This window comes from Tympanuchus pallidicinctus, unplaced genomic scaffold, assembly GCF_026119805.1.
Source record: "Tympanuchus pallidicinctus isolate F22 unplaced genomic scaffold, pur_lepc_1.0 scaffold4, whole genome shotgun sequence".
Lineage (NCBI taxonomy): Eukaryota > Metazoa > Chordata > Aves > Galliformes > Phasianidae > Tympanuchus > Tympanuchus pallidicinctus.
The window spans coordinates 36,384,756-36,411,241 of NW_026294758.1; the positions used below are offsets into that span (position 1 = coordinate 36,384,756).

The following is a 26,486-nucleotide window of genomic DNA, read 5'->3' on the forward strand; positions in this document are numbered from 1 at the left end:
GCATTAATCACCTTCATTATTAGAAATGTGTGGCTCCTTTCCTGTTTGAAATTGCTTCAGGCTGTAGCCATCAGTATTTGTTTTGTATTTGTCCAAGGCCAAGCAGGACATTGTCTCACAAGCAAAAATGAAGGACCTTGGAGCTCTTTTTAAGCATGGTGGAAGTAGAAATATGAAGGACAATCACTGTCCTGGTCCCCATGGTAATTGTTAATGCACATGCCATTTAAACAGCTTTCACTACTTCTGCTCAAAGGGAAAAAGAAAATACCCCTAAAATATAAAGGGGCTGCCAAGACATTTTCTGAAGTCACAGGAATATAAGTCAGGAAACTCTTAATTGCTCTGGCTTTTCTGTAGGTATTACTCAAGCAGACACTAGTTTAAAATAGGGGCACACCAATACATGAGTTTCTATTTGTCCTTTGTTCGGGATGGTGTTTTTTAAGGTACACAGTATTTTAGACAGGACATTACTGTTGTGAAATTGTTCCTACTGCTAATTTACTCTGACAGTTTTTAAAGCAATGCATTGCCAAGGTAAGTTTCTGACACATCACTTTTGTTGACTTTACCTGGTACCTTTCAGCAAAAACCTTGGTGGATTCACCTCAGTAACTCCAGATTTTTGCAAAGTGCATGTTTATACCAGACCTAGTTCTCTAAATTCCTTTTACAGTCCCTTTAGAAAAGGTGGCACACATAATGGGCAATTCTTTTGACCTATCTTAGCCTTCACTGAAATGAGATAAATAATCTCAAATAAATGCCTCTTTCTTTCTGCTGACTAGCTGGGTTGTGGGTTCTTCCCCTGCAGTCCCTCATTACTGAGAGGAGACCATTGTAGGATACAAGCATTCCAGCTTCTGCTTCTGAGTAAGATGCTCTGATGTTACCAAAGTCCACCAAGGAGCCTTGTTTCAAAACAGTGAGGGAAGACTGAAGAGAACTGTATGAGGCCAAAATGCGCATGCTAATGATTGGAAAAACCTAGAAAAACAGATCTTTTTTCCAGGATTTTTTGCTCTTTAGTAACTGCATTTCTAAAGGGAGAAAAGATCACTGATTCAGGCAAACTTCTTTCTTTAGTGTATTCTTTAAAATAACAGAAGTGAGCCTTGGAGTTGATGCAGGAAGAACTTCATGTTATCAGGGCTGAAAACATGACAGCCAGATATATCCTTTCATTGTGTGTCATTCAAAGCTCTTTTGTGTTTATAATCATGTAGGAAACCAAGAAACATCACTATCAGGCAACAAGCTTAAAACTGAAGCTAAAGGAGGAAAGGACCTTTTTTTTTTTTTCTTTTTTTTTTTTTTCTTTTTTTTTATCCTATCTGGTAACAACAGAAATCACCTGTTACTTACAACCCTGAATGAAGGAAATAATTTTAAGTGATTAGAGTAACGTCTGCTTCTAATACTGTGTTCCTTCAATGAACTTTTTTTTTCTTTCCTGATTCACCCACAAGTTAATGTTATGTCACGCCACGCAGCACTGGTTTTGCATGGTTTTGGTAGCTGAGGAGCAGCCGGGGTGACCTCTGTGTGCGGAGCCAAGATGGCCCATGTGAGGTAAGAGCAGATTTAAGAAATGGAAAAATTGCTGCACCACATCAGCTGTGAGACAGGAATGAGAAATGTGAGAGAACAGCCGCCAAGGTGAGGGAGTACAGGAGGAGCTCCAGGCGCAGACCAGCAGCTCCCTGCAGCCCATGGGAGGCCCAGGGAGAAGCAGGCTGTTCCCTGCCGCCGCAAAGCCAATCTCCACACGCAGACACGGAGGAGCCCGCGGTGCAGCCTTAGCTGAGGCCTGAAGGAGAGGCCCACAGAACAGCCCCGCGGAGCCGCAGCCCGCTGTGGAGCTGGGGGAGCGGCCGCCCGTACGGGGCCGTGCGGATGGATGGGCCGCGTCGGAGCAGAGAGCCGGGAGACGCAGCCCTTGGAAAGGCCACGTGAGATGAGTTCAGAAAGGATGGCATCCAGTGGGAGAGAGCCACGTGGAGCAGGGAAAGGGAGCGGCTATGTGCCTGCTCTGCACATGACAGCAATTGGCAAGTGTTCTCCTGGTCTGTATCTCAACCCTCAAGATTTCTCTGTTGTATTTTTTCCCTGTTCTGCTGAGGAGGGGCTGTGAAAAAGTGGCATACTGGAAATGAACTGTTATTGGTACAAAACTACCATGAAACTATCACAGTCCTTCCCTCTCATCCTCTCCTTTTTTAAAATAATAATAATAATAATTTTATTTTATTTTGAGATTGAAGACTCCTTGCTTATTAAAGCATTTGAAAGCATTATGAAAACATTTGTCTTACCAAGCAACCACTAGATGTATTGAGGCACTGCTTCCTAAGAAGTTGTTGAACATCCTTTGGTGATGAAAAATAGAGAATAGTTTTTTTTTCTCTTTTTGTTTCCATGTGGCCTTTGAATTTTTCTTTCATTACGCTGCTCCTATCTTAAACCTACAACCTTTTTTTTTTTTTTTTCCCCTTGCATGTCATTTTCTCCCTGATCCCCAGTCATCCATCTTGCTGAAGAGTAGCAAGAGAGGCTTTCTGGCGCTTAGCTGCATTCAGATTTAAACCACAGTGTATTCAAAAACAGATTTTATCTGACCCACCACATAATATGTTAAAAACTGACCCAGTATCTAAAACAAAGTATGATCTTGCAAATTGTCATTTTGAAAATAAAAATACACTTTATCAAGTGGTTTCTTCATTGTTCATGCAGAACATGCCTAGATTATTCTCCCTTCTCCAAGACAAATCCAGAAAGCAAGCTGAGGAGCCAAGGATATGACTCTACAGAAAACTCATGTTGTTAAATTGTATTCAGGGATCACCTGCTTCTGCTTCCCATGGTACCTCCCAAGGCAGCAATAACTGTATTGCTCTGAAGGAGACCATTACCAACAATGGTTGCAACTCTGTATGGGCGAGAAATGGAATTTCATTATAACTACATTCAAAGGTATTTCAATCAGCACTGATTGCTGGCTCTTTTTAAAGAAAAAAATAATTTACTGAGTAGATTCAGCGGTTGTGGGAATCACAACCCATGATTTCCCACTCCCCAGTCCTTTTTCTTACAAAAACAGTGCATGCACTCTCCTGCTTATCTTCTGGCACTGTCGCCATGCAACTTGAAGCATTCAGAGAGCTAGATTCTGTCGTGCGATCTAAAATACTTAAGAACTTTACATTTTTTTTTTCCTTAATCAATGTTAAAACAATGTAAAGAAAAGGCTGTAATGACACATTTCGGTTGAACAGGCTTGATCTGTAGTTGTCTGTAAAATTGATTCATGGCTTTTTTATGGTCATGATCCACTCATGTGCCTCTTTCCCTCTGAGGTACCACATTATTGAGTAAGTTCATCTGACTTCTGCTGCCTCTTGCCCTTTATCCTGTCAATCTAGTGCAAAGTGTGATGGCTGCATTTTGGTAGAAAGCACTTCCTTTGCTAGCTGGAACTGAACTGAGACCACCAAAAAGTCGTAATAGCACAAGTGATAATGGCTGTTATTAGCCTTGAATAGATTTAGTCTGGATGTGTATGAATGAAAAGATACATCCTATGTGGTTTGTCAATAGCCTCCTACTATTCCATAGCCATACTTAAAGCAAAAACATAATTTACAGAAGGAGCAAAATCTTTTCTGTGAGAACGACCTAAGATATAGCAACTGCAATAAATCCTTGATTTTCTTTGCTTATTTCTTAGCAAACATTTGTTGAACGCAATGGAAAATAAAGTTAAAAGAAATGTATAGGTGAAAATGTCTGTGTATGTATATATGTGTGTGTGTGTGTGCATGTATATATATATATGTATATATATGTATGTAAGTGCCTGTGTATAAATAGTTGAATAATTTTCTTTTGAATCTCTCTCTACAGGTATTATTATTTTCTTAGAGGAGTGCATGTCTATGACTACTGCCCATTCAGTATAGAAAACTGAACTGTATCTTCTCGAAGTCTGGGAATACAAAAGCACAAAGGTTAATTCCAATCACCTTTCACAGGCAGGTGTGTATTCTCCACTAATGTCTCCATCTAGACTTTTCAGTCCACCCCCACCCCAGTTTTGCAGGACTATCACACACTCCTTCAGTATATGAACTTACCACTTGCTACCAGGCTTCTCTCCACTCTCCCTTGTACATCCCCAAAGATGTCATTTATGGGCTCTTTAACAACATTTGAAAATCAGAAGGAATAGGTGGGAGACATACTCCCAGAATTTTCTAGAGTTAGGCAGGCGCTGGAAGCAATGCTCTGGCCCAGACTGCTGCGGAAGCGGCAACCCAGCCTGCAGAGATTTAAAAAGAAATTACCCAATTAAGATGTAATGGTCCTCCAGCCTTCCTAGGCTGTGAATGAGTGCAGACATGATTTACAATCACAGAGAGTCATAAAACTCTATCCAGTTATATCAAATCAACGGGGCTAAATTAGCCAGCAACATCCTGATTAGGTGCTGTGCCTGTGTGTGTGTGTGCGAGTGTGCGCAGGATGATTTATGATGAGATCTGCTGAACCCGTCAGAAGAAATTTTAAAATGACCTTCCAGGGGAAAAAAGGAGTGGAAGAGAGGGAGATTGAGGTTTCAGAAAGACAATTGTACTGCCTCACTGTGAAAGATCACAGTGAATAGAAGCGAAGAAAGATTACATTTGTCAGTGTGTTTGTATGATGAATACTTATCCACATTCACTCGTTCCCTCCCCCTTGGCAGGCAAATAGGAGGCAAAGTTCATTCTCCATTGAGGAGTTTTGTTATGGTAGGGCTCCTAGTCACTATTTAATTATCCTAACAGAGAGATTTCCTTTTTTTTTAAGTGAATCTTACTTATGCTCATGAATACTGAAGGACTGCATGAGCACAGCAAAGTGGAGTCCTCTATTTATCCAAAGGTCAGAGATGATTGCAGGCAGGTGGTCCAATTACCCTAGAGGAAAAAAATATCTTTCTCCCTCCATCCTTCTGCCTGCCTCATTCTCCCCAGCTAGTCCAGGAAAAATGATAAATAAAAAACTAGAGCTGCATAAAGGAAGCTGTCAGCCTTTTTGCTTCTGAAGAGAGCAGCAGTACAATTTGGTACAAGCATAGTGTGTTCATGAATCCAAAACATAAATCACTGCCTTCATAATAGGGCCATGAAGGCAGGGATGAGGCTTCTTTCAGCCAAGAGAGCAACAAGCAGCAACATCTCAAAGGTGAGGGAGATTAGACCAGGTTTTTATTTCTCACTGTGCCTCTGCTCTTTCTGCTTTTCCAACCGTTCACAGCATTTCTTTCCCTGATATGTGCCCTACCTTCCAAACTCCTGGCCACCCTGAAATTTTTCAGCTGACCGCCCGAGCCCACAAGCTGTGACGCGTTCCAGAAAGGACTCTCCATGCTTGTCAGCTCCTCCTGGTGCCTTAATCCTGCAAAGGAAATATTTTTACAGGGCAGTAATGCGTGGCAGCCTTCAACTTCCCTAAAATATGGATGAGGGATGCTTTCAGTGATTGAGCACAAAACGAAAAAGCTCTTATACCAGCTTCCTCAAAGAGAGAAGATTGTTGTCTAGGCCATCATTACTGCAGAATAAAAATAATAATAATAATAATAAATTAAATGGCAGTACTTACACCAAATACAGCTTCTGAGGAGAACAACAAACTATGGAGATGAACACCACATCAGCTGTTCATAATCCAGACATCATTTTGTTAGTTCTTAGGAATTATTGTTTTTGTTGTTGTTGCTTTTACTTTGCTATGCATATGGGAATCTTAATCTGTCCTTCAAATGGAATTTCCTAGGCATCTTAAGAATCTAATGAACTTCTTGCTTAAACCCTTTGATAAAAAGCAAGTCTATTGGCAGGCAAAAGTTTCAGAATTGCAGTCTTTGAGCGAGTCTGACTGCTAAACTTGGCCTGAAAACTCATTTAATTTCTCAAGGTAGAGTCTGCCACCCTCAACACACAGTTCTAGGTGGAGAAGGGAAAAGAAACAGCAGTGGCCTATGAGGTTCAAAATAAGTTTTGCAAACAGCAAACATTCTTTGAGAAGAGACTTTTCCAGGCTAATCTTGCTTGTCAAATATGGCTGAGTTATGTCAAAATGTACTGTACACAAGCCAGTTCTTAGGTATGAAAAGTAGTGGAAGTATGTGACAAAAGATGTCAAGCAGTTAAGAACAAGGAAGAAAATGTAACTGAACAAAGTCTAGCAATCTGACCCCAGCTTTACAGATACTGCAGGGGTACAAAGAAGATCTACAAACTTAGAAAACTTAAATTCAAGAACCCAGCACAGTCAGCTCTGTCTTCTGTATACATGTGCTCTCCACCCCGGTGACATTGCAGCAGCTGAATGACCACAATGGGTATCATAAATAGCAACAGCAAGAAAGGTGGGAGGTGGAGAAACCATTTGGGACCAGAACATCAACAGAGTATTGTGAACCGCAGTCTAACTAAGATTATTTTTCTCTCCACTGTGAATTTTGATGCCTAAATAATATTATATATGGCTGTGAATAGGATATTTCACTGATTACAGAATTCAAGGTGCATGATAGTCGTAAGTGATTAAAAGTCTGTCCTTAACTTTTATTTTCTTATGTACTAGGAATTAGGAAGTGCACTTTGAAACTCTGAAAGAAGAAATAGGAAGGAAATGTTCTGTGTAATTTCTCTGCAGGACTAAGTCCCATATGAACACAATAAACCAGCTGAAAATAGATCTTCTCAATTTCTTATTATTTTAATGTCACAGACAACTTTTACACTCTCACTAAATATACACCTTCTTCCCCTTCCTCTTTTTCTGGATTGCAATTCTAACTGAAATGATACTTATATGGACAATATACTCCATTAAATAAATAAATAAATAAATAAATATCAGTTACATACCAGGATTAAAGAGTTTTTGTTGTTGCTGTTGTTTATAAGCATTGCTCAATTTACAGGACAAAACAAAAACAAAAACAAACAAACAACAACAACAACAAAAAAAAACAACAAAAGGTTTAGACACTAAAAGTGTAATTCTTATGTTCCATAGGTTTCAATTAACTATTGGAGTGTTACATTGCTAATCTTCATTGTGCCCATAATCCTCTGCAGGAACAACATATTCACTTTAAGTAACAAACATGTGGTAAGGGCAAGTGTAGAATCCTGCACCGGGGGAGGAATAACTGCATTCATCAATACAGATTAGGGATTGACCTGCTGGAGAGGACCTCTGTCAGAGAAAGACCTGGGTGTTCTAGTGGACAACAGGTTGACCATAAGCCAGAGCGTGTCCTTGTAGCCAAGAAGGCCAGTGGTATCCTGGTGCACATTAAAAAGAGTATGGCCAGCAGGTTGAGGGAGATGATTCTGCCTCTCTACTTTGCACTGCTGAGGCCACATCTAGAGTGATTTGTTCAGCTCTGTGCTCTTCAGTTAAAAAAAAGACAAGGTTGTTTGAAAGAGAACCCAGTGTAGGGCTACAGAGATGATTAAAGGTTTGGAGCATCTTCCATCTGAGGGAAGACTGAGACCTGGAGCTGTTCAGTCAGGAGGAGGCTGAAATTTTTGTCTTAATGACTCATATACTAATTATTTGTAGAACCAAGAAAATTTATTACTGGTCTAAGGTTACCATACTGTTAGAGAATTGAAAATGCTCTTATGTACCCTTAATACTCATGTAATAACTCCTTGCTTGGTGCTGCAGCTGTCCAAAAATGCCGTCTTCAAGCAGCAGTGTGCAAATGGTGGTATTTGGTCTCACAGTGCACATACAGTGAAGAAAAGATATCACTAGCCACCTAAAGGTCCTGTATTTGCTTTTCTAGCTGTAAATACATGAGTATTTCCAGTACTTACTGGCCACATGCCCACACTTGCATGTTCTTGGTGCAGTATTTCTGTTAATCATTTTCTGCCCTGCTCAGTGGAAAGTTGGAAAGAGCGCAGCTGTATAAAGCAGTGGCTAGCACATTTTTTATGAAGAAAATTTATGGAGTAATGTATCTACTTTTAGCATGACTATTGTTAAACCTGGAGATCAAGCAAAGTGACACCGAGTATATTGCTTTATCAATTGGATTCGTTCGAGTGAAAAATGCTGATCATGCCGTGTCTATCCCCTGGGTGCAGAAACACTACTTCACTCCTTGAGCGGTCGATACATAAAAGTCAAATTCATTATAATTTGTAGCTTTTTTTCTTGAAGAAGAACGCAGTTCTCAGTACATCAATATCAACTCTTAAATCCACATCGGATGGAGAGGGTACAGCACAGTAATTCAATCTCTTTACACTTAATATGGTCAGGAAGGGAGAATGAAAACAGCCTCTTGTAAAATGATGGAAAAAAACAGGATGCAATCATTCTGATGGAGCTTTGCAAAAGGAGTCATTTTACACCATTCGTTACCAGGGCAACAAAATATAGTGAGCCCTATACATCTAACAGGTGACATTTTAGCTAAGAAATTGCTTCTTTGGTATTTTTTCTGTCTATGAAAAACAATGTTACCAGCATTTTCACTTGTCATGTACTATAGGGCAACATATTCCCACTGACAGGCCCATAATGGAAAAATAGAGCAGTTAAATAGTATTACAGTCTAACTTTTAGGATACATGCTAATCTGCTCTTTAAAGAGACTTCAGACATTTTCAAACACCCTGGAGAGTTGAGTGAGTGGAAATTTCTGCGTAAGTGTATACAGACGAGCAGACATGTGTTTATGGGAAACAAAAAACCCCTCTTTTCCAATCTTTTCCGATTTAGCTAAAACCTGGAAGTTTCTTTTATAGATAAATACACTTCAATGTTTGTAAATGTCCACCCACAAACATACTTGTGCTGGATAATGGGTTGATTTCTATACCTTTGTACCACTGAATGTATCAGTTATTGCCCACGCTTATGAGGGTCACATTCTGCTTTCAGATTTCTGTATAACTGCTACTGAATTCAAAGAGAGAGATGGGGCTCCCTTTCCATGACATATTTTCACACCCGTAAGAAATTTAAGAACTGGCAGTACTCAATGGACACACAAACAAAGCTGTGCAACTCTGAAAAGCTGTGTTTTAGGTGTGAAGATGCCTTCTCAGTAACACATTTTGTTATTGTTGCTACAGAAGTCTAGAAGCAGAGTAGCCTCCTGAAGCTAGTGTCTTTCTGGCAGCACTTCATCAGCATCGGTGCTGACTGGCCAAGGGAGACTAGGTGAGAATTGAGTTTTAAGAATCTGTTTCTGCTAAGTGAATTTTATAAAGTGTGTGATCAGCATTAGGATGGAGTGGTGACACCCACCAGTAGGTCAGAATAGGGACAGCTCAGGTTAAGATTAAGGAAAGATTAAGGAAGATTAAGGAAATACCAATGAAAAGCTTGGAGAAAATTAATGCTTTATACAAAGAAATTCTTGTCTGAGTACATGGGGGCAGTCCATAGTAAAGAATAAGAGAGAAAGTCCAGATGCACAGAATCCAGAGATAAGAGAGAACACAGCTGTATTGGTAGAAAGGTTACATACCTCATATAATGTCTGACAGGTGTCAGGCATGTAGAAAATCACTGATAGCAGCCATGAAATATAATGTGATCAATAGAGCCCAGGTTATAACATGGAGGATTGTTTAAGGGGCAGTGCAATATGAAAAACAAAAGAGAGAGAGTTGTGTACTTCAGCAGAAAAGAAGCAGAATTACATGTGAGCAAGAAAAGAAGCAGTCAATGTTAAACATATGCAGAGGAGACAGAAGGATGAAGAATGGCACTGGATAGGAAATGAATCACACCATCACACAATAGAAATCTAAACTAGAAGGTCTCCACAAGCTTGAAAGCACTATGTATGTAAAGATTACTGTACCTGGAATTTTGGTAATGCCTTTGAAGTTCCTTCCCCTCCTGTTCAGAATCAGAGCTCAAATGTTTATCAGGATGAGATTAGCCTACACTGTCCAGGGAGACAAACAAGAACACATAACTAAAAAGACAACTGCAATGCTGTCCTTGAATATGATGTTATGGCCAAGACCTCTAGAGGAAACACTAATTTTTACTTTCTGTTCCCCCTGTCATGCAGTGACTAGCTATAGGTATAGTGTGAATTGACTCTTACTAGTTGTTAATTTCTAACTTTTATTAATTAAAGTGAAAATAAACTGTCCCTTGCTTCAGCCTTTGGATACTTCTTCTGTCCATGCGTCAGAACCAGCCATGATGCAGTGAGGTGTCTGTATAGAAAGGCTACAGAGCCACACTTTCCTGTAAATACAGAATTCATTGTTTGTGAAAGACAGCTAAGTGTCTTTCAGTTGTCAGTCATTTACAAACAATCCTCTGTGAATGGATAATGGGATTACTAAAAGGCTACATGTGGACAGGGAGGTGCATTTAAAATAGGACAGATTTCTGGGTTTCCTCCCAAGTTGTGTGGTAGTATTGTAAGAATAGCAAGGAACAAGACAGTGCACTGAAACTCTTTGGTATTCATATGTCACAGAAGGCACCTTTCATCAAAGATGCCTCCTTTGCTTTTCTCCCTGGATGTGGTGACTCAAAACCTGGAATCTGCATCAGCAGTTTCCCTTGCTACCCACATGGCATGGGTGTGCTGAGTCGCAGCAGTCATCTATGCCCAAGTCTTCCTTGACCATGAGAATAGAAAGTTTGATTTTGAAACATGTAGTTTGGGAACTTTTATTTCTCTGTCACTATGGCAGGACTAATCTGTGCCCTACAGACCTTAAGCTTCTGGCATTGTTATCGCAGCTCTCTCCCTTTCTCTTCTCATTTGCTTCTACACATGGTATTTAACCCTCTCATACAGGACTCTCACATTTTTCAATTTGTGTGCACTTCCTGCCTCAGGCTAAGTTATCCCTAACATCCAGCTGAGAGAGTGCAGTAATTACAGGCAGGTTTATTGTCACTTATGTGCCAGATCTTTTCTGTTGGTCCAAGTTCTCTGAAACACAGTACAATCACCTACGTATACAGATGTACACTAAGAGGCACATGTCTTTAGGCATTCCTGCACCTCCAATCCTGGAACAATATGTGCATCTCATTTGTCTCATACAAATAAATCTAGACTACATCAGATCAAAATATTAAATGAAAAGTGCCAGAAATAATGGTGCTGTTTAAAAGACGTACTTACATATCTTCAGTTTAAACTTTCACACCTAAGACTTCTACTGTGCTTCATAGACCTTCCAAGTAGCGAAATATAATTTATCTACAGATGTTTTTTTTATTTTGCTTTTTTTTCCATAATATTAATAAGCTAAGCTATAACTGTTTTTAAATAATATTCCAAGAGATATATAATCTTTAAACATTTCAAATTTAATTCAAAATAAACTCAAACATTTACATATGTATTCATAGGTTCCTACTGATACAGAATCACAGAATCACAGAATCACAGAATTGTAGGGGTTGGAAGGGACCTCCAGAGATCATCGAGTCCAACCCCCCTGCCAAAGCAGGTTCCCTACAGCAGGTCGCACAGGTAGGCATCCAGGCAGGTCTTGAACATCTCCAGAGAAGGAGACTCCACCACCTCCCTGGGCAGCCTGTTCCAGTGCTCCGTCACCTCACTGTAAAGAAGTTCTTGCGCATGTTTGTGCGGAACTTCCTATGCTGATACATATTTTTTCTTTCTCTGAGATTGAAGTGGATGCAAAAAAATGCAAACTAGAATTCAACTCACACATTTTTTACAGTATAAACATTATTTGGTGATGTGTCTGATGTGCACAGATAGTTATCTGAAGACTGATAACCAAGCAAAGCAAGGAAATGTGCAGAGTCATCTTAAAGTAGACAGTATCATTTAGGAAACTCAGTTTCAGCATACTGTCTACTATGCTTTAGGTTGTTTGGGAGAATGACATATTGTAGATACATAATAAATAATATTTTTAAAGTAAGAGACCCATATAATCTCACTGTCATGCTGTCAGAAGTCTGTTGTTTACACAATGAAGGTGAGATATTTTTTTGCTATCAGCTTTTTTTTGTTTGTTTGTTTCTACATTATATATCTATTCCTTAAAAGTCAGAGCATTAAATTAATTACTTATTAATTAATCATTGCCAAATCTAGACTAGAAGTTGAATCTCAGTACTTCAAGAATACAGCAGCAGCTAAACTGGTCCTTCTGCCTGTTGCTGCCACCAAAGTGTAGAAATCAGCACTGCCCCTTCAGTCTCCTCTTGAGGAGCTTTAGGCTGCCATGAAGCTTCCCTTCAGTCTCTTCTGCTCTGTGCTGAACAAACCAAGGGACCTCAGTCAATCCTCATACACCTTGCCCTTTAGACCATCATCTTCACAGACCTCCTTTGGATGCTCTCTAATAACATCTTTCTACATGACACCTAAGACTGCACACAGTAATCAACATGAGGCTGCACAAGAGAAGGATAACCCCTTACCTCAACCAGCAACAAGTGCTGGACCTGATGCATCCCAAGGTACAATTGGCCCTTTGGGCTCTCAGGGTACACTACTGATTCATGTTCAACCAGTTCCCCCATACCTCTTTCCATGGGGCTGTTCTTCAGCCTCTTATCACCCAGTCTGCAGAATCTGGCATTTACTTTTGTTAAAATTCATGTGTCTGGTGATTGCTCAGCCCTCTGATTTGTTGAGATCTCTCTGCAAGGCCTCTCTACACTCGAGGGAGTAAATAACTTCTCCCAATTTAGCATCATCCACCAACTAATTTAGCATACATGTAAATCCTGTATTCAAGACTTTGATGAAATATTGAAAAGAACTGGCCCTAGAATGAAATCCTGAGAAACCCTTCTGGTGACTGGCTGTCAGCCTGATGTAAGCCCATTAAACCATCCCTTAAATACCAGTGTGCCATACGATAGCATCTCACTGGGAAGACTGGTTTTATTCATTTCCCTCTTTGCATCTAACTTAAAGCTCTATTGATCAGCCTCATTAATTCCTCATTAATACAAAATCCCCATGTGAGAAAGGTGCATTCCAACAGGTGCCAACATGCCTGGTGTTGCTTAGAGCATCCCATGATCTAAAACCCAAAATTCTGATGGACACACCATCCTCAGAACCATGTATTAATCTGCTAGTCTTCTTGTTCCTTTCAATCTTGTTCCCTGCTAGTAAGATAGACAATAACACTACCTGTGTCCATGATCCTTTTGCCAATTACCCAAATGCCACAAAGTCTTTTCTGATTCCCATTGCACTTCTTTTTGCTACCTCCTTGCCACCAACATGACAGAACTACAATGAATAATAATCTGAGGGCCACACTGAAGTAGTGAGATTCCTAAAAATATCTCTTACCTGGGACTAAGGGACGCAGCTATGTGTCAAATATAGTCAGCATACCAGACCCTCTGTTATTCTCAGAAGGGAGTGACCTATGATAACAGCCTATCTTCTTTTCTTGACTGACATGATCATGATAAGGCAGGTAGGCTGACTTGCCCTAAGTGACCCAATCAACCTGTGTGGAGCTTGGTCCACCTCATCTTTTGCCTGTCCATGAAGTCCAGAGCCTCATACCTAGTTTATAAAGACACTTTGTAGGGTGCGGTAGGCAAGGAAAGGATTCTGCTGCTGCCTCAAACTGAAATCTGATTCCATTCCCCTCTGTCTCCTAAGCCCCCCCTTCTGCCTGTTGATAACAAGTAACTATTCTAACAGAATAGTCCTCTCTGCATAATATACCACACATTGTTTTGAATGAGAAGGCTTTCTTTCACCTGAAAACTTGGTGTCTTGTCCAGTCACTTCAGCTTTCAGTTCACATTAATTAAAAAATCTATAGTCCTGCTGAAAGTTCGGAATGTGTGAGGCAGCCAATTTGCTGCTAAGAGAGATTTCTCAGTGGGAGGTAAGTGCAGGGCAGAACCAATCTGTGCATGAAGTTGCATGATGGAAGAATGGACAATTAAAAATATTTGATGTTGGTTACAGCAGTGCAGTGCAGATTGCTTTGAGATGATTAACTGCACAAATACTGATGTAGCCAGAGTTGACATCCAATTTAGGCAGCCAGAGATGCAGGAAGGAAGACATGAAAATATCCAGTAAATTGGATCTTTTTCTGTGTGACTTAACCATTAGTACAAGCCATAGAGAAAATGGTTTTGGTGTGGGGAATCACAAAAGCTTCAAATGAGGGATAATCTGCTTTTGGTATTTTCAGCATGTTTCAATTTGGAAACAGAAAAGTGAGAGTAGGAAAGAAATAGAACAACGGGAAAACATGGCAAACTAGTTGAGGAGAAAGTTTAGTGGGAGGAAAACCAGGTGGAAGCCTATTCTCTGACATTTGTAGCATGGGATATATACAAAAGAAAGTATCAGTTAAGGACAAAGTTGTCAAAGTGAATGGTTGAAAAAAGCACCTAATTTAGGCTACGCAGTATGTTACCTGGTATGAAGTTGCTTTGGCTCATGTTTGTTTAGTATTCATCACCTGAGTGGGTCAGATGTGTCTGATAGTCAATTAGAAATATATATCCATACAGATGGATGTAAATCTAGGCATATCTGGCTTTAGATCCAATTGAACAACAACAATGACAACAAAAAGGAAAAAGAGAAGGCTTTTTTATGTAATATTTCCTCAGGAATTTGTGATTATTATTATTATTATGGGATAAATCTTCCTTTTACAACATTCTGTATTGCTGGATGTTAAGATACCAAATGAAGGGTGACCCTTTATTGGCAGTTATTTAAATATTGCTATAAATACCAGTACATAGAGGTCTCCAGCTTGAGTAAGACCTGGGCAGATTTTCCTTGCAAAGATGTAGTGTATGGGTTGATAAGAAAAGATAGGGGGTATACAACCAAAACTCAGGTTCTCATCTACATTTTTCCTCAAAGGAAGAGACTGTGCAGAAGTCTTGTAGACAAGCAGTTTTTCAACAGGTATTTCAGATAGAGATACCTGATATGGAAATTCAGGTTTTAAAATATTACAGAATTAAATCAGAAGATGTCTTCAAAACTAATGGAATTTGTGTACAAATAATCTCACATTCTATGGTAGGGTGTAATTATGAAGAGTGTTTTCAATACATTTTGTGGGAAATTGATTACCACTGGTAGCAGAAAACATATCCAAAATCTCTGAATGGTGTCGTCATAGAGCAAACTACATGGGTTGCTCTGAAAGTGATATAGTTATTTCCATGGAAATTACAAGAGATATAAACAGCACAATAGCACTATTTGGTAGAGCAACATCTAAGCTAAAGAGTACTGTTTTTCAACATAGACACAACCATTAATTGGATATATTCTCCATCAGTGAGCAAAAGTTTGCATGCCATGATCATAAAAATGTGCATGGCCCTCTGGAACGTGGCTTGTCTTTCATGTTACTGTTACTACTGCTGAAACACACCACGCACAGTTTGGTCTCCGTAATTGTTCAGAAAGCATTGATGGATGTCGGTGGGTGCCTGCATCTTTTATGCAAGGAGAAATTCAATTCCACACTTTTGCTTCATATGCACTTCCATGTCAGATACTGTTTTGTCACACTGCCTCTCTCCTATCACCTGTTTCATGGCACCAAAATATAGTGGAGTATCAATCAGAAGGTTCAGTCTCTAGCAGCGTACCACCAACATCTGCCTCTGACATCATATGCCAGCATTATAAAACAGGGGACATTACTTTCGGAGCAACTCTCATTTCATATTGGTACTTCAGAGGAACCTGTTTTAAAAATCTTGTCTTCGTTACTTAAACTTAATTTAAAAAGCGTACATTAAAGTTAATTATGCTGTGGAGTGTTCATTACTAATTTCTTGTATCCTCTTGTACAGGTGATAATGCAAATCTCTCATGAAAATTGAACTAAGATAAGTTGGGCTGAGGCTGTTTTTCCACAATCATTAATTCCAAACGTGTGTGCTACTAATTGCCCTATGTTAGATATGAAAACGTGCTCATAGTTCCATGCCATTTGCAAAAGCACTTACATGGTGTTTCATATGCTAAATGAGAGAACTGACCACACTGAAGTTACCTAGAAGTATAAAAAAAAGAAAATAACCACTTCAGAAGTATTTGGAATAAATTAAAAAGAGCAAAGAGATTTTGCACTGGTTCAGAACTATCTGTCTTGTGGCTTTGCAGTTTAGCCTAGCACTCAAGACCCTAAAATGTGATCTAATTCCTATGTGGAGCATAGCCATGATGTTCTTTTAGCACAAAGAAATATCTAAGATACAATGGCAAAGAGCTTCATCCACAATTAAATTCCCAGGGACTTCGAATTGAATTATTGTTAAGTATTGTTAAATAATAAATGCCTAGGGAGAAGACAACTACAAAAATAAACAAAACCACACACCAAAAAAAAAAAAAAAAAGTGAAAGAAAGAATAACACATATACCACCATACCATTAGGTAGCTGGAGTTTCAATCTTTTGTTCCATGATAAGGCAACCTTACCTTCAATTTTTCTCTGTCATTCTCTGAATCTGAATATTCAAGGTTCATTGGGTTCCAACTGAATAGGCAAGTAACAAAGTGCAGGAATGGATTTTGTATTGCTTTTTGTATTGCTGCATTTCTAAATAATGCAGGTTGTCTAACGAACACATAATTGATCCTACCACTACTTTGTATGCAACCTGAAGTTATGCACCAGTTTGAGTATGCCCAGGAAAATGCCAAAGTATTTTTACCCTTACACCTTACATCTTAAGAAATGACTTTTTTTGTTCCAAGCACCGTACAAGTTTTCCTTGTCCCATCTATCTACTTATCAATTGCACTATTTCTAAATCCTTGTGTTTTAAAGTGTTTCAAAGATACAGCATAGATTATAAAATGGAATATTTTATATTCCAGAATATAAAAAGGAAATTAAAATCCTTTTTTTTTTCTTCCCGTAACTGTGGAATTCTTTTAATAAGACACCTTTCTCAGAAAATAAGTTTTCCTCTAAAGATGTACAGTGAGGTACATTCTACAATAAAGTTCAGATTTTTTCTAATTAAGCTTAATCCTGTTTGTTTGTGATTTTTTGCCAGTGTATCGCTTCAGCTGAATACTGGTTTTGAAAACTAAAGCTCTTTTCTAGAAGGCTGTATTAATTACCTATTAGCTGATCAGAGATATCCAAATATATGCTATTTTAATTCCACTGAGATCAGTGAAAACAGTAAATAAATTTACATAATTTATGGAACTGCTGTTCTCTAAGTAGTGTGACATTGTTACTAAGAAGCATTGATTTTGTTTGACTTTTGCAGGGCACAAAATGAGGTTGACCCCAGAAGCTGTCTTGGAATAGTTCATGGCCACTGACCACTGAGAATGCAAAATTTCCCAGTCCTGCCTTTGAAGTGGGTTAAATCCACTGCAGTGATCGATTGGTTTGTCCAAGCAAATAATCACTGTATCACTATTACTCCCAGATGGGCTTACTGGTTTTCTGTTCTCAAAGGCTCTGAGAAGCAACTTTACTGATGCCATATCACTGATGCAGGGGCTAGTGTAAAATAAGGTATTATTTCTCACTGATTTCAGTGGGGCCATACAACCTCACAACAAATTGGATTCTAATCTCTTGTATTCATATGACTAGCTATCTTTTCAGGTTCCATGCTGCACGCTTCTTGAAAGTCACACTGAGGAAGTGAGAATCATCACTGGGCTGTCTCTTCAAACACTGCTGGACAACACTCATATTCTGAAGAACATTATGTCAGATTATCGCAGATCAGGTATTTGCTTCTGATGAGACTTAAAAAAAATACACTGTGGATTTGAATTAGTATCATTAGTAAACTGAGGCTTTTGCATTTCAGTAGGTGTACGTTATTAAAAAAAAAATAATCAGGTTTTGTGGCTAGGGGATATAAAATATCAAAACTTCCAAACTTAGTTAAGTTTGAAAAGAACACCATGTAACAACAACGCACAAGTGGGAAAGCACATTGATTATGCCAGCTAGACTAATGTCCTGTCTTACTTAGATGCACACTATCAGCTTTGTCAGGTTAGGTAATTATTTGCTCCTTAAGTTCTAAGCAGTTACCCTGTGTAGACTGGGTAGAACAAACGTGTGTAGTTTGTTAATAAGCAACAGAAACACTTCCACTCAGACAGTATATGCTGGAGAAAATTTGCTGGAGGATACGTGTATCAGCAGTAATAATCAAAAATATTTCTACATCCCATTTTTCTGAGTGTTGCTTTTGGAAGAACAAAACTTTTTAGCAAACTTACCTTTTTTTTTTCTTTTTTTTTTTTTTTCCTATCTTTCTTTAGCATATGCTTCAGAAATGCGAAATGCCAGACAGAGAGCTGTTAACTGAAGCAAGGCAGTTTCTTCCTCAAGAGACTAAACTCCCTTTCTCGGTTAGATCTTCCAGCCTTACAGGCCCAGGAGGTGAGAGAGAGCACATGGCTGCATATTTGTTTAGTCTTTTTCACAGAGTATGAAAGGACTGCACTACTCCTCACACATGTGAAACTTAAAAGCATCTTGGCAGCCATGGCTTAAGCAACACTGCATTTGTTGTTCCTGTGCTCCTATGCTGAGCGCTGGAAGTCCACTTTAGTTAGCTCCCTGGGCAGAACAGCCTGAAAACAGCTCCTTAGTAGTACACAAAGGAGAAGCCCAAACATCTATCTTGACATTCAGGGATCAAAGGGATCTTTGCATTCACGTTCAGATCATTCCACATGCATTCAGGTTTTGAATTCCTCCCTGAAACTGCCAATTGATTTTTGCGACAGTAATAGTGACACTGGCGGGAAGGTTGTGGGCACCTAAACATTTGGTACCGTCATAAATCAGACACTTTAAGTACATTATTTTTCAGTCACCATTCTATTGTTCTATCCAGTTCTTCAAACTCAAACTATTAAAACTTGCTTCGGGCTGAAATTCAGCCTTACACAAAATTTCTGCTAACAAAATCTCTCCCCTGCTCTTCTCCCTCCTCAGATAGGGTGAACATTCAGAAGCAGTGTGGGAAAACTGCAAGGAACACACAGTTCTGAAACAGAATTGGAAGGACTGGACTAATATGGGCTGTAGACTAGAGGAAAAAAAACAAGTGTAGTTTGTTATACAGTGGAAGAGAGAGGGAGGGGACTACAACTGTCCTTAGGTGTACTTTGTATTGTAGAATACTTGGGCAATGTTAACAGACAGGTTCAGATGTTGTTCCCATTATCTTTTAGCTGTTACCAAATGTACAATGCGCTTTTGTGTACTGTCATAAGTCAGCTAAAACATGTGTAAACATATGCTGTGTCAGTCATTAAGAAGTAGGGTATAATTACACTTTTAAATGTGGCAAAGCATTTTCAAAGTAGCGTATAATTTTCCAGAGCAGGAACCTTTATGAAACATATCTTCCTCTGAGTGTTTATACAGCCTGACATCTTCAGGTTTGTTCAGATCAAGAGCCCCACTGTGAACAAGCAGGCTTCAGACAAAGGAGGCAATTTGTTCTTTAGGTGCCATTTCAATGAGGGAGAGATGCAGAGAGAGAAGGAGGTGGGGAGGAGCGAGAAGAAAGAGGAAGAGAACACCATGTCACTGCATAGTTTAGAAGTATTCAGGATCTGGCATAATTACCTTGGGAATGAACACTGAGTGGCTTAGTGTCAGGGTGCTATTTTCACTGCTGGCGAATGATGATGTTGTCTTTTTCCTTGATAGTCGATGAAAGATATGAATATTAAACATTTAGATTAGTTGAAAGGTATGGAGTTTGTACTTTAATTAAATTAAATAGGCTCACTGCTCTCTTGGGGGTAGTGGGAATATGTAGTCTTACCCAGAAACCAAAGAACACAAAGGTGAAGGAGGAATCTTACAAACTGTTCATTTCATCCTTTTATATCATGAGAGGGTACTCCTACACAAGAGGGATTTGTGAAGCTGGTCTAGAAGTTTGAACACCTTCTCTTCATTAACTTTATAATTTTTCAAGGTAATTTTGGAAAATTTGAGCTTAAAAGGTTTTAGGTTTCCAAGAATAAACAGAGACTGCACGCTATTCTGCCTCCTAAATTCGGTTAAGCTACCAGGGTGTTTTGGCATAACAATTTACTTGGCAGCTGAGCCACGATACTCATCACTTCACTTCTATAACAGTTTTGAAGGAAAAATAAGGTAAAATGTCCTTGCAAAATAAATTTGGGAGGAACAAAAGAAGGATAGGCAGTCCTTTCAAAGCAAGATAAAGAAAAAATTGAGAAGAAGACTTTCAGTCTCAAAGATCTAGTTAAACAAACTTATCTTGCAAGGAGATGCTGTCTTAACACCTGTGTATAAATCTTTTTGTTTGGAAAAACAGCAAGTGATAGATTTTACAGGATACAAAAATATCAAAGAATCACAGAATCACCAGAATGGCCAAGGTTGGAAGGGACTTCAAAGATCATGAATCTCCAACCCCCCTGCCACATGCAGGGCCACCAACCTCCCCATTTAATACTAGACCAGGCTGCCAAGGGCCCAATCCAACCTGGCCTTGAACATCTCCGGGGATGGGGCATCCACAACCTCTCTAGACAGCCTATTCTAGCACCTCATCACTCTCTCTGTAAAGAACTTCCCCCTGACATCCAACCTAAATCTTCCCTCCCTCAACTTAAAACCATTTCCCCTTGTCCTGCAGTTATCTACCCTTTCAAAGAATTGACTTCCCTTCTGTTTGTAGGCTCCCTTTAGGTACTGAAAGGCTGCAATGAGGTCACCCCGCAGCCTTCTCTTCTCCAGGCTGAACAAGCCCAGCTCCCTCAGCCTGTCCTCATAGGGGAGGTGCTCCAGCCCCCTGATCATCCTAGTGGCCCTCCTCTGGACCCTCTCCAACAGCTCCCTGTCTTTTTTGTACTGGGGGCTCCACACTTGGACGCAGCATTCCAGATGGGGCCTCACAAGAGCAGAGTAGAGGGGGACAATCACCTCCCTGTCCCTGCTGGCCACCCTTCTGATGAAGCCCAGGATACCATTTGCTTTCCAAGCAGCAAGAGCACACTGCTGGCTCATGTTCAGTTTTTCATCCATCAAGACCCCCAAGCTCTTCCCTGCAGGGCTAAGTAGTTCTAGTTCAGCAAAATAACAAACTCTGAACGTAGATTACAAGGTAAGTCCAAACAAAGGAATTGGTTACCTACTGGGCAGAAGGCTGATAGGTGAATCAAGTATTTCAGCCAATGGGGACAGGGGAAGGGTTTACATTCCCTAGCACTGGGATACAGGAATAAACAGGCTGTGTCTTCCAGTACTTTGAGAGATCCCACGGGGGTATACCCCTGTGGACTCTCCCTTTATTCGTATAGAGAAAGCTAAAGATACTCCTCTGTCTCTTTTGGGGATAAAGGTGACTGAACAAGCTTATTGGAGCAGAAGTTCTTCTAACAGCTTCAACAACCTTAACAGAGTGAAATCTCAACCAACAATAATAATTCTTTTTTTTTTCTTTTTCTTTCTCTTTTTTTTTTTTTTTTTTTTTTGGCATGTGTGACACGTTTATCTGGTCCTGATACTTCTTCTTTTTTCTTTCCTTTTCTTTATTTTCTTTTTCAGAGATAAAATATATATTTTCCTGTGAAACAATTCAGTGCGTCTGGATGAATAAAAATCTGATGCTTGTTTAATGTAAAATTTGCATTTTATGTCATTTACATCTTTACAGCATTTACAGAAATGTGCTGTAAGTCCTTGTTCAACTATGAGGAAAATGAAATAAAAAAAATTCAAAAACTAAACATCTGAAAGAAATGAGGAGATTATAAAATTAACATCAGTAAACACTGATGCAAGCAACATTAAGGTGATTCCCAACTTTCTTTTAATAATTAACAATATTTACCCCAGCAGACTGTTTCCAATTTATAGAAGGAAGGAAATAATTGTCACACTTTGAAAATATAATAATCTCTTTCTCTCTGTCCAGGTTGGTCAAAAATGCTACTTCAAGTTAATTTACACCTGCCTGCATAAGCAATAAAAGTCATATTGAATATATCAAGAAATAAATAATGAATAAACATATAGAAATCAGCCTTGGAGTTAAAGGTGAAAAAGAATCTATAGAGGATAAAATTGTAAATATTGTTTACAGCCCAGGGATAATTAAAAAGAGAAGTTGCTGAAAGTACTGGATATATATGCTTCATTGCAAACTGAGAAAAGTGTTCCCTGAACATAAGTTCATGTACACAAGGAAATTTGAAGATTTCTAGCCATTGAACCAATCATTCTCCAACCTGAAAATGGAAATGAAAATTGCTGCACTCATCTGACAGTCTCCAGATCACACAGTTCTGTATCTGTCAGTTTCAGCTGTACCAAGGATTGAGGTTGGTCATTCTGACAGTCCAAAACATAGCAGTGTAACTATTCTCATTATTTATTTTCCCAAATTCTTGCAAATATTTTTTATTTCATGTTAGCATTTTTCCTGTTGTGCTAGAAGAAATTACTGCAAATTTCAAAGACTAGTTCCTTCATCAAAGTCTGGACAGTCAAGCCCACAATTCAATTGTTTTGAATGTCATATAATCGTAATTGTCAGAAGAGATTTGATCTCTGACATTCACGTTTGAACTGTAGTATAAATTTAATTTATGCCTCCATCGTATTTCCTTGAATTTACATCAGACTATCTTTCTAATCATTTTTGTTCTGATATTACCATGTGCTGAAGTCTCATTTGGCATATCTGAATACAAGGGTTACATGTGCATTGAAGCTTGTGTTGAAATAAATAGGCCAGCAGAAAATGTGATTTGGATGACAGAGCCCAACTATGCTTCTTGGAAAGAGTCACACAAATTTTTGTTTTGTCAAGGCAGAAATGAATTTTTTTTTCCCAATTTTAAACACATTTATAGCTTTCTAGTCAACAGTGTGCTTTAATACTCAATGTCATATTGGTTTGTACTCAGAGCTAATTTTATTCATAGAAGCCAGTAGGGTGCTGTGTTTTGGATTTGTGGTGAAAATAGTACTGATAACACAACAATGTTGCAGTTGCTGTTGAGCGCTGCTTGCATGTCTGCCACCAAGATCTGCTCTGTTCCACCTGCTCTGCCACCAGTGAGCAGCTGGAATTCACAAGAAGTTGGGAGGGATCACACCCAGGACCAGTGACCCCAGCCGACCAAATGGATGTCACACACAATACGATGTCATCTTCAGCAACAAAAGATGAGAGGAAGAAGAAGATATTTGAACTGACAACATTTGTCTTGCCAAATAATCATTACAGGTGATGAGAACTGCTGTCCTGGAAGTAGCTGAACATCTGCCTGCCCATAGGTAGTGAATTAATTTGTTGTTTTTCTTTGCTTGCACGAGCAGCTTTTCCTGTACCTATTAACCTGTCTCTGTCTTGACCTGTGTGGTTTTTCTCCATTATGCTTCCAACTCTCTCCTATCCTACTAGGAGAGAGTAAGTGAGCAAATGTTTGGGACTCAGCTTTCTACTGGGATTAAGCCATGAGATATATGCAGGCCCCAGTCCAGCAAAGGCCACTGAGTGTGTCCTTTAATTCAGACTTTCTGTGTCATCCCACGCAATTGGAATACAATATTCCTACAGCACTGTGAGACTGGGATTTTCTGTCAGACTCAGCCATAAAGTCTCTGCTAAGGCAGCATAGGAAAAATGCTCTTATTTGCATGATTTTTACTTAGCATTTAACTGGAAAAATACATTGTAGACTGCAAAGAACATCCTAGAGATTTTCCAGTAGGCAATGAGAGTGAAAAAAATATCTGATGATTTCTTATGACCAGGTGCGGACAATAGCTTTGTAGTGCACGTTGGAGTGGTCTTTCATACCACTGTGCAGATTCTGCTTAAACTGGTGGCTTAAATGTCCTTATAAAACTTTGTCTGTCATTATTTAGCAGTAATTTGTCCTGTCATATACAAAGACAACATATTTAACTCTGTGATGAAAAAAACAAACACACCTGCAACACCTGAACAGATTTTTGTCTTCTGTTATCACTCACAAGTTCAGCACTTTATTTCCACTGTCATGAAATTAAGAAAAAAAAATATTTCAAGTTCATTTTCATAGCAGAAATCATCTTAAATTTAGAATCCTAATTTTCTGATGGACTTCATCTCAAGTGGTAGCAATTAATTTACTTTAAAAATTCAAAAGATTTGCAACCATTTTTATTTTTGTAAGTATTCCCATTTGTAATAAAGAATGATGGTCACATTGTTGAGTTGCACAATTATGGCCCCTGAATGACTGTTATCACTCGGTGTCATTAGCGGCTAACTCTCTGAAAATGTCAGTTCAGTACTAGTTGCTAGGCAGCAATCAAAGAAGCAAATAAAATGTTGGGAACATTAGGACATGAATAGAAGTGAAAAACAGTTTAAATATCTATGCCATTGTTACAATGCTGATGATGGAATCATTCTGTTCCTTTACTCCTGCTTTAAAACAGATAGTGAAACAGAAAATGCCACAGAGAAGAGCAGTGAAAACAACCAGAGATTTGAAGTATCACTTCATGAGATGGCAAATGTAAATTGGAACATAAGGAAAAATGCTACAAACTGGTCATGCTTGTAGAGGCTGATAAAATTCAAGCAGGATGAACATTACAAAAAAATGATTCTTATATGCCATCTACTTGAAGTCATGCAAGGACTTTGACATGGTTCCCCACCATATCCTTATCTCTAAATTGGAGAGATACAGATTTGAGGAGTGGACTATACAGTGGATAAGAAATTGGTTGGAAGGCTGTAGACAGAGGATTGTAGTGAATGGCTCTATGTCCAAGTGGAAGCTGGTGACAAATAGTGTCCCCCAGGGATCTGTCTTGGGACCGGTGCCCTTCAATATCTTCATCAGTGACATCAACAACTGGCTCGAGTGCACTCTCAGCAACTTTGCTGATGATATCAAGCTGAGTGGTGTGGATGGAAGGAAGGGATGCCATTCAGAGACACCTCAACAAACTCCAAAGGTGGCCCCATGAGAACCTGATGAGGTTCAACGTAGCAAAGTGCAAGGTTTTGTACTTGGGCTGAAGAAATCCAAGATTTATGTGTACAGACTGGGAGAAAAACTCCTTGAGAATAGCCCTGTGGAGCAGGACTTGGGGGTCCTGATGGATGAAAAACTGAACATGAGCCAGCAGTGTTCTCTTGGAAAGCAAATTGTATCCTGGGCTCCATTAGAAGAGGGGTGGCCAGCAGGAACAGGAAGGTGATTGTCCCTTTCTACTCTGCTCTTGTGAGGCCCCATCTGCAGTACTGCATCCAGGTCTGGAGCCCCCAGTGCAGGAAAGATGTGGAGCTGTTGGAGAGGATCCAGAGGAGAGCCACAAAGGTGATCAAGGGACTGGAGCACTACCCCTATGAAGACAGGCTGAGGGAGCTGGGCTTGTTCAGCCTGGAGAAGGCTGCAAGGAGACCACATTGCAGCCTTCCAATATTTAAAAAAGGTATTATCAAAGGGAGGGGAATCCACTTTTTAGAAAGGTAGATAGTGACAGGAGAAGAGGGAATGGTTTTAAGCTCAAGGATGGAAGATTTAGGTTGGTTGACAGGGGGAAGTTCTTTACAGTGATGAGGTGCTGGAACAGGCTGCTCAGAGAGACCGTGTGTGCTCCGTCCCAGGTGTTGGCCAGATTGTATGGGACCCTGGGCAGCCTGATCTAGCATGAGATCCAGAGTCTGACGGCCCTGCCTGTGGCAGGAACTTGATGATCCCTGGGGTCTCTTCCAACCCAAGCCTTTCTATAGTTCTGTGTCTACAGAGGAATTAGCAATACCCTGAGAAATTTTGAAATAGTGTGATTAAAATAAGGAAAAAGAAGAAATTGTATTGACCACAGCAAGCTCTAGACATTTTTATGATATAATATTGCTAACAACATTTGCCATCACTTCACAGCAGCTCTACACCTAAACCTACAGCTAAAATACCATTCCGTTCTGTCATTCCAAAAGGCTGAAATAGCAGCCTCCCTTATTTTTCATTACATATATTGATATGTCTCATAGGTCTAGCAGATCTTTCCCTTAGTTGCAGTGTCTGTATGTGAATCTTTGTTCTGAGAGGACTTTTGTTTAAATGAAATGTCAAATGCCTTCAGTGCATAGAACTCTTGATCACTTGCAAATCTTAAATGTAGCTGTGGTAATCCAATAACGAGGCACTGTAGCACTGCCTGATTTTTTAAAATAAACTGTTACTTCTGGTGCAGTTTGCCGTGCTCTACTCTAGACTCTTCTAGGATCAGTGTCCATATGCCTTTGTAGTAATTTGCTTACAATGCTCAGTGAGATTCTGCTAGAAGAAGCCAAACAAAGAACTTAATCTCTGGATCTGCTATGTATTCAAGTGAATTTATGTGTTTATTATGCTGCTTGACAACAGACAATCCTGTAAAAAATAGACCCAGTGTTATTCTTTAAGCGTTGG

The 26,486-nt window shown here is 39.4% G+C and overlaps 1 pseudogene; it reads left to right on the top strand.

The window, feature by feature from the left end:
• Positions 1–1,903: 1,903 nt before the first annotated feature.
• LOC128089195 (palmitoyltransferase ZDHHC1-like) overlaps positions 1,904–26,486 on the top strand; it is a 60,183-nt pseudogene continuing 35,600 nt past the window's right edge.